The sequence below is a fragment of the Convolutriloba macropyga genome, chromosome 10, assembly GCF_964194025.1.
Source record: "Convolutriloba macropyga chromosome 10, txConMacr16.3, whole genome shotgun sequence".
NCBI lineage: Eukaryota > Metazoa > Xenacoelomorpha > Acoela > Convolutidae > Convolutriloba > Convolutriloba macropyga.
The window spans coordinates 28,464,734-28,474,156 of NC_134477.1; the positions used below are offsets into that span (position 1 = coordinate 28,464,734).

The 9,423-nt window shown below is 32.2% G+C and overlaps 1 long non-coding RNA gene across 1 annotated transcript; it reads left to right on the forward strand.

The window, feature by feature from the left end:
- Nucleotides 1-4,015: 4,015 nt before the first annotated feature.
- On the forward strand, nt 4,016-9,423 carry LOC142348343 (uncharacterized). The gene is made up of 3 exons (XR_012760721.1): nt 4,016-4,139; nt 5,642-5,717; nt 9,349-9,423. It is a non-coding gene; the product is annotated as an uncharacterized LOC142348343 (long non-coding RNA).

The following is a 9,423-nucleotide window of genomic DNA, read 5'->3' on the forward strand; positions in this document are numbered from 1 at the left end:
GAGTAGTGAGCGACTGCCGGCGCCTATTATCAAAAAACCCTGCACTATGAAAATATATGATGGCAATGAAAATGAAGCACGGAACAGTTAACTTTTTTTGATAGTTACGGAGGGTGGTTTGAGTTAAAACGTCTGTTTCCCTTTACCACACCAATATGTCCTTGAAAAACAGACGGTCGAACATTTAAATAGTTTTTGTTGTGTTCGGAAACTCAGGAAAAATTTTTCAGAATGTTACAAATAATTGTTCCAAAGAACATAATGAAAAGAATTTTCCTAGAACTAGAAAACTTCATCTCCTTCTTATGGTTTCTGATTCACCTGCTAAGTTTTTTTTGGGCCTTTTGCACCCTAAATCGTCCATTAAAAAACTATAAGCTCTCGCACTTCATCCAGTTGGTTTTCTAATAGTTTGTTAAAGAAAAATACAACTTTTACCAAAGCACTATCAAGTGATCTGAACAGAATATATGTTTTTTTTTCTGTGTCTATTGCCGTTTTTGTACTAAGGTGAATGTGCTCTTCCCGAATCATGCAGTCTTCATTATTTCTTTTCGGAAAAATTGGAAGTACAGATCCTCATTATTTACCCAGTGAACCGAAACTTGATACACCTTGCCAGGTTACGCAAGATAATGATACCTTTTATAACTCTTGCAAAACTTGAAACACCTTGTCAAGATCCTGATAGGCAAATCTTTCTTGGGTCACCTTGATAAGGCTTTGACAAAATCTTATGAAGACTTTTCAGGAAAGTTTCTTGGAGTATCATGATAAAATGTTCACAAATCTTGACAAATAGAAAGTTTTGTTTAAAATTCTTGACATTTCTTGGTAAATCTTGATTATTCTTGCTTATTCATATGAACTCGCTCTAAGTTTTGTTCCAAGGTGCTTTTAAATTTCTACAGCTTGGTATATTTGGCCAACTCATTGTTCACTTTTCTTGGTAATCTTGCCAAGATGTTGTTTCTTGACAGCCATACAAAGATCTTGCAAGTTCGTACAAATCTTGATATTCACATGGTAAGTACCAGATCAAGATCTTGGCAAGATTTAACAAGATTTTAGCTTGTTTTTGTATCAAGGTGTACCAAGTTTCAGTTCATTGAGTAGGGTTGAAAGGTGAAAAACTCCGACTGAACTTTCCGTTGAGTGAGCCACCTCTTCATCCTTGACGTTTGTGAGTGCGTTTCACACGTAAAATGTTCTAGGACAGTAGTGGATAATGGATTAGGATAAGAAGTGAAAGAATTTGGCAATCATTCACAAAGATTACAAAATACTGGCTGCTAAAAAAATGTAACGAAAAACTGAGCATTCGTGTTTGCGATGACGCTCCTGGTTTTTTTGTACCCTCTTCGATCTTAATTGACCAGACGTGAGGCATTTATTCATTTTATTCTGTAGTTAATTAAAGTAAGTTCAATGGTCAGAGCAAACTTTTAATCTCCTAATAAGAGACCATCTCGCTGACAAAGCAAAAATTGAGCATGAGGTTTTGTTTAAATTTAAAGCGGATCTACTGCTCTTAAAATGTCTATAGAAAATGATTTCTGCATCTTCCATCAGCTACGGAAAATGAGATATGTACATATGTGTAGCAAAGAAAACTAATATAGGTTTGTTTTCCAAAAGTAAACTATCATTTTTTGAAATGCTCTTTTTTTGGAATCTGTCATCGAAAGAAAATTCTCCGTTCCTTTGCTGTTGTTAATTGTCTTCATGAAGTGAATTTGAACATAAGGGAAAGTTTCGCGGGCATTTGCTATGCTGGGTAGATCATTGTCTCTTCTATCCATACTCCCACCAGATTTGCACGATTCCATTAAACAAATAAAAGCGATAAAAATCAGAGAAGTTACCACCAAGTTCATTTTCCTCAAAGTTTTTCGAATGATTTCTGATGTTTTGGTTCTTTTCAATCAAAGATTTTCATTCTAGATCAACCTGCCAATGCAAAAAAGAGGAAATATTTCCATTGTGGATGGGAAATTGGATTTTTATTTTTTTTTTGTGTGACTAACATTATGAATATCAAAAATGTCATTTTAAAAATTAGTTTTGCCGCTTTTAATCAATTAATTTGACCTGTGAGTTAAACTGATGCGTTGGGCTACTATTTTTCGATGACTTTAGTTTAAGTCTTTGAGTCAGAACTAAAAAAATGTCAGAAAAATTGTGGTTTGATCAGTTGTCACCGATAATCAATGAGAGACGCAATTATCCGCAGATTATTACAGCAGTAACTCAACGGGTGGCAAAACTTTAGAAAGGGAGCATGAAATAAAACTTCCAATTTGCCTATTTGTGAGATTTTTGTATGATATTGTTTTCGAACTGCATACATTAATTAACAATAGAATTCGTTTTCTTCAAATCTTTTACATTGCAGACCGTTTTGTGAGTGTAAATGAAAAATTTTAACTGTCAAATTACGAAATTTAGTTCACCGTTTCCAACTGAACTGTCATATATATATATATATATATATATATATATATATATAAGACAATCACAAAAATTTGCAAAGACAATTCTGGAAAAACGTTTTGTATCAATAACTTTATGCGTGAATTTTCTTCGATGAAAACTATTATCAAAAGTTGTTGCAGTTGCTGACAGAAAATTATTGTTTGAAACGTTTGATGCATAAAAAAACTCGAATAACTGATATTAGCTATATTCTTCTTAGGAGATTAGAAATGTTCCACATTTTTTTCATAATGCATAAAAACATATGATTAGGTAGGAGACAAGGAGAGGGCAGCTAAAATGAAAGGTCACATGAAAGACATGCACTAGTTCACTGAAAAACCACAGTTCTATGAACTCATTTTTATAGGGTTTAAACTACTAGCAAAAATGAAAAACCACCACATGGTATATTTTTTTTATTTTCACGAAAAAAGTTAGGCAATTTAGTTGTGAAATAGATTTCCTGCCAATCAAAATCATAAATTGAAATCAATCTCTGAAACATATTACGAAAAAAATTTAAGATTTTCTGAAACCAATTAAAAACAATCTAAACACTTTTGTTGACAAAAATGATTTTTTTGAGAAAAAATAAAGATACTATAAAATTGGTTTCACTATCCGGTTTTTTCTGGCTTTATTTTAAATTCTAATTCTTTTGTGTCAACTTTTTGGAAAGAACAAATTCGACAATGTATCTTAAATTCTTGGGCCGTTTTTCATTAACTTGACGATACCATATGTGTTTGTGCACGAGAAAAATAAACAAAACGTAACGATGACAAAATAAGAAATCGCATAAGATTTTTAACCCCCAAATGTGTTTCAACAATGAAGACACAAGAGTACGTTAGAAAAGATTCTGTTGAATTAACCTGTTGGCATTTTTTCAAGATTATGCCCACTTTTAAGCATTATAAGGTCTTTCATTGAGACGCTTTGCGATATGATTGCAAAAAAAAAAATTAGAATCATTTTTGCATCTCCTGGTCTTTTTTCGTCAACGTGAGCCTAGGTAGCATTGATCATTGTGATTCATTGAAATATTGAAAAATTAAAAATAATTGTTAGGAAAATGGTTATCAGAAACTGTTTTTTTCAAATCTCCCGGTAATTTTTATTTTTTTTTCCAAAATTGAGCAACAAAACAGCTTACTAAGCAGGTTGTTCTACTGTTTCTTATTGTTTTGGGTCACAGCAGACGCACCTAACGCAGACAGACTCTCCTTTTTGAGAAAACTGGGTTGTCAAAATTACAAAGCAGCCACAACCTTAAGAACGAAGAACAGCTGTCTCTGTCCCAATCGATGGTAATTACCATCGACTGGGACAGAGACAGCTGTTCTTAAGGTGTGGCTGCTTTGTAATTTTAAAAACCCAGTTTTCTCAAAAAGGAGAGTCTGTCTGAGTTAGGTGCGTCCAGCCGATTCAACCAATCATTGGTAACGCTCAGTAAAACAAAACTTTGTGAATCTCGTCCTAATTTGAGTCGTCTGATCTTTTGGTAGCCAAGTTTCACTGACTGAGTACAAATTGTAATTGTTGAAAAACTTAAACTTAAGTTTGACTCAGCTAGTGCTGAAACGCTAAGTGGTTGAATGACTGTCTTACAACGAAATTTGGTCGTCGCTGTCTTATTGGCTCAATATACAATATTAACAGTGCTGAATAAGTCAGACATTAGTCAATAAAAATTAAAACTTTTATAAACAATATGAAATAAGTGTCCCTAAAGCTACTAGAACATTACAAGAGAGTGGCCACCGTATAGGAGTTGCAAATTTTTTTAATACAAATTGTATGGTCTTATTGAAGGAGTTTTGTAAAATTTTCAAATCGGAGCAAAATTTTTCCAAGATTACAAATTTTTTTTGAACGGTTTAAAAAGGAATTTTGTGTTTGATTCATTTTTCTATCGTATTGTCCTTGTTATTTATGTTCTCCCTTTTTATTATGTGCTGAGAATTTACTGAGTTACTGAAGTGAATGATGGAAGTACTGCAAAAATTGTTGTATTCATACATTTCTCCGTTGAATAAAATCTAAAGACAACATAAAACAACTAATTGGGCAGTTTTAGCAAGAACGTCAAAATTAAAATGTTTGGCCTGTAATAATTTCTAAAAAAATCGCAGTGTCACAATTTATTTGTAATTTGCGATGGACAAAACTTTTAATTAGTTTAGTCCAAACGTTTAATGAAAAAATCTGCAAATGTAAAAATTCTGGCATAAAATTTTGTTATCTCTCGTTTTCAGATGATGGGAAATTTAAAAATTGGTATTCAAAAAGTTGAAAGAATTAATCTTCCAAAGTTTTCAATTGAACATTTCCGTTTGAACTATTTATGCCTCAAGATGATGGTGATTCAATTATAATTTAACTTGGTTTTTCGACTGATTTCATCCTTGAATATCGGTTTCGATTTTTTTTCATGCCGGAAAATTCTGCAAAAAAATTTCTCTCAATATATGGATTCTTTACTTTGCATTTTAAATCTGGCATACGGCAATCACTAAGGAAAAAGATTACAAAATCTATATATTTTTTTCAAACTGGACAAGATAATAGGCTAATTCAAAACAAGAATTAGCCTAAAAAATATAACAAATTGAGAGAATATAAGAAAGAATATAACAAATTGAAAGAATATAAGAAAGAATATAACAAATTAGAGAAAATACAATTTCTGTGAAAAATGTGCGGCACTGAAGGTATTACTTTTTTTGGAAACGGACCACTTGAAGACTTTGAAATCTACAAAAGAATACTGTCAAAATTTTGCAACAACCTCTAAGACATTTAAATCAGCGAGGGGTGACTGAAATCATCTCTACGCATATGATTCTGCCAAACTGAAGCCAAACATTTGTGCATGAGTTTGGCTCGAGAAAAATGTACTTCACAACTAAATTTAAAAAACGGCCAACATACTCTGTAACCAATTCCTTAATTTACAAAAATTCAACAATCCAAAAAAAATTCACAGATTGATGGAAAAATATGGCAAAAGGTGTTTGCAAGCATTCAGAAAAGAAAGCTTAAACCGCTTGTAAACAAAAAAAATGATTCGATACTTAACAGCAGTGATCAAACAAACTAAGATAAAAAAAATTGTGTTTAAAGCCGAATTGGTCCTTCAACACTGCTCACTTTGGTTCAGGCAGATAAATCTGAAGGAAGCAGCCGATTAGTTGAAACACGAGCCGTCATCAATGGCTGGAACGCCCCCGAAAGAAGTTAGTAGTAAGATTTAGCGTACAAAATTTCTTCTACTTTGGCGTCCTTTTTGGTTGACAACGTTATAATGCAATAAAAAAATCAGCATCGTCTTTCAACACGCACACACCGATTTTCCATTACGAACACACACTTTTGGCAAAAATATAGATATGGATAACTTAACTAACGAAAATTCAGTGTATAAAAAGAATGATGCAATATTTGCATAGTTTTTAAGTTAAATTAACAGCACCCGCAAAATTTTATTTCAAGAAGAACGCTGTCAAAAACTGCACAATTGAAAAACCTATTGTTGGAGTTAATAAAGGCTGTGTCGGCAGTTTTTTGTGTGTTAACTACGTGAACACAAAAAAAAGCAACATGGAACAATGGAGAAAAATTTTCTTCAATCGACCACTGCTTTATTTCTAAAAATCAAATCTTCGAAACAGATCACTATTGTATATCAATCATCATTGAAATAGGAATGTAAGCAGCAAAAGACGGAATATTTATTGCAAGATAAAAGAAGATGCATAAGAGGTATGTATAACCGTAAGTTTGCTTTGCAAGACTGGTCATTAATTTACAAAAAAATCGGAGCAAATAAAGTTTTTCAAAAGTTTATAAAAATTTTCCAAAATGTATTAAATTGTCACGCACTTTTGAAAAATTAAGAAGTGAAAACAAAAAAGGAGAACAAAAAAATGGCTATCAAAAGAACTGTGTAGTCTTATTAATGAAAAACATCGTGATTTCAATGAATTGAAAAAATATGCTAATCAAGAGCTCTTTAACAGGTAGAAAGTACTGAGAAACCATGTTAATAGAAAATTACGTAAAGCATCTGCAGATTATACAAAACAATTTTTTGAGAATCTCCCAATTTCAAAGAACAATGGAAATTTATTAAAAACAAAATTAACTCAAACAAACAGACAGAAAAAAATGCAAAGCTAAAAGAGGGCCATAACGTAGTATTAGGTGAAAATAGCATCATAACTCTTTGAATAATTGTTTTGCACGTCTTGGACTTTACTTTGGGAGAATAATTGCTCCTAAGTTGCCTTCTTTGAATTTTAAGGGAAATTAATTCAATTTCAGGCCCGTAACCAGAAGAGAACTATACAAAATTATTGACAAAATATCATTACAAAATCAACTGGACCAGGGCATTTACTATCCTGGCCATTGAAAGATTTATGTTGTCCATTGGAACCCATTTACAGTTTGCTATTAAGTGTATAAACGCAAACACATTCCCTGATGTTTTGAAAAAAGCCTATGTCAGTCCCATCTATAAGAGGGGCGACAGGCATAGCCCTGAAAATGATCGACCAATTTCGGTCACTCCAACATTAGCCAAAATTCTTGAAAGACCTCTACTGGAACAAATGTAGGCACGTTTAGATATGAATAAAATAATTAACAAAAATCATTTTGGTTTCCAAAATCAAAAATTGTGTCTTATTACAAAAATTGCCCTGAGAGCGGAAATAAATCATTACGTTGAAGAAAACGATAGAGTCCTAACATTATTTCTGGACTTAGCAAAAACTTTTAACTCAATATCCTTGCATATTATCTCCTAAAAATTGAAATATATGATTTGGGAGAAAACGCAAGATCCTTATTGATTTCGTTTCTAATTAACAGGAAACCGTTTGTAAGAAACAGAATAGTTGAATCCGACTGGACAAATATAAAATGCGGTATTATACAAGGTACTGTACTAGGACCACTAGTATTCATACTTTATGTAAATGACTTTGGCGAGAAAATAGGGAAAATTTCGAATGTTTTACAATTTGCAGATGACACGGCAATTTTATGTCATGAAAAATGAATATTGTTTAGAAGCAAAAGGCTAAAAAATATTGATGGAAACTGAACAATACATAAAACAAAACAAATTAACCCTATATGAAGGGAAAACAGAAATAATGGTTTTCAAAAAGGCAAATTCACCAACTGTCAATTGCGTTGAATTTAAAAGTCATTCATTGAAACCAACAGATGAATGCAGATACTTAGGTGTTATTCTTGACAAAGAGTTTACATACCAAGAACAACTTAATATTGTGATCAGTAAAATGACTTTCGCAATCAGATCATTTTATTTGGTACGCAATCAAATACCTTTAAAGGCTCGAATAAATCTTTTTAGATCACTTGTTTTGTCATATGTAGAAATGAGTGCAATATTTTTTCAAAGTTATCCATCCTACTCAATTGTCAAAATAAACAAACAAATTAGATGGGGGTATAAAAGTTTGCTTTTTTAAAACCAAATATGACAGTGCTCATAAACTGCTTCTTGAAAAAAAAAATTCCCGCCGAAATTCAAACAGAAAATTTATAAAACTAGAAACTGAGCCTTAGTTTTTTGTTTTTTTAATATCATATTTATTCATTCAAACGAATGATGTAGTAATTTTGTTTTTTAATATTACAACATGTAACTTTAACTTTGGGGTTATTCGAAATTATATGTTCAGGATTTGAAAAAAATTAAACAAAGTGGACTTAAATGATTATTGCGTTGAAATTTTTGTTGAAAAAAGTCTAAATTTTGATTAATTTATCAACAATCTTAGTCGAAATTGGGATCAAACAGATAAACGCCATTTTTAAAGAAGTAAAACGATCAATAATATTTGCAAAAATATTAAAATATTCTTCGGCAGAATTTGCAAAAAGTGGGTAATATACAGAAAAAGGGAACAATAATAATGAAAATCAACCATATGTTTACAAAACTTAAAACATCGATAACCCCATGCAAACAATATGAATTAAATTCTTTTTTTGTTATATATTCTATGCTGGAAGGGATTTCTAATGATACCACTCACAAAGCTATGCGATGAGTCTATCGATCGGCCAAAACTGACTGAACAAAAAACCCATTTGAATATATAGTTCTTCTCCAATAAAGTGGGCCGGAACAAAAACGGCAAGTTAAGTGTAGTAAACAGTAATCTTAAACAGCAATCGTTCTCATAACAAACTATGCTTCCAGTACTGAAGCTATATGCGCAATCCAGTGACTTGTGTTGTAAAAAGGGTGAAATTTTCTTAACGCTTTCGACGCATTCTCCTCCAATATCACATAGTTTCATTTAAAATATGCTTCTATATAAACTTGTATTCACTTAGCGATGAAACCTTCTGCGATATGAGGTTTTTTAACACTGAATATTTTTTTCACCGCTCTCAACGCGTTCACTGCTATTCTTACATTACTTTTTGCAGTACTCTTTGCGGCAAAGATTTTGGTAAATTTAGCGATGAATATTTGTAAGATTTGCGATTCTTAGCGGTCCTTTTTGTCACTGCTTTCAACGCCCTCACCGCTATTCTGGCATCTTTTTTGAAACATTTTCTGCGGTAAATATATTTGGTAAATTTACCGGTAATTTTTTGTAATATTTGCGATTCTTAGCATTGAATTATTTGTATCCAGCCCAGTCCGTAGAGCGGATACGTTTTCGGGTCGAAAACCTTTCATAAAATGTTCAGCACTTGCAGAGGTAGTAACTAGCCAAAAAATCCACGGATATCATGTGATTTTTGGCTAGTTACCTCATCTGCATCTGCTGAACTATCAACAGTATTTTGAAGTTTTGACGGCAGATTTTGTTTCAGAATTCTATGCTCAACTGGGATTGGCTGATAAATACAAGCATTTGAGTTCCAAAGAAGGTATTTGTGGCTCAGTAA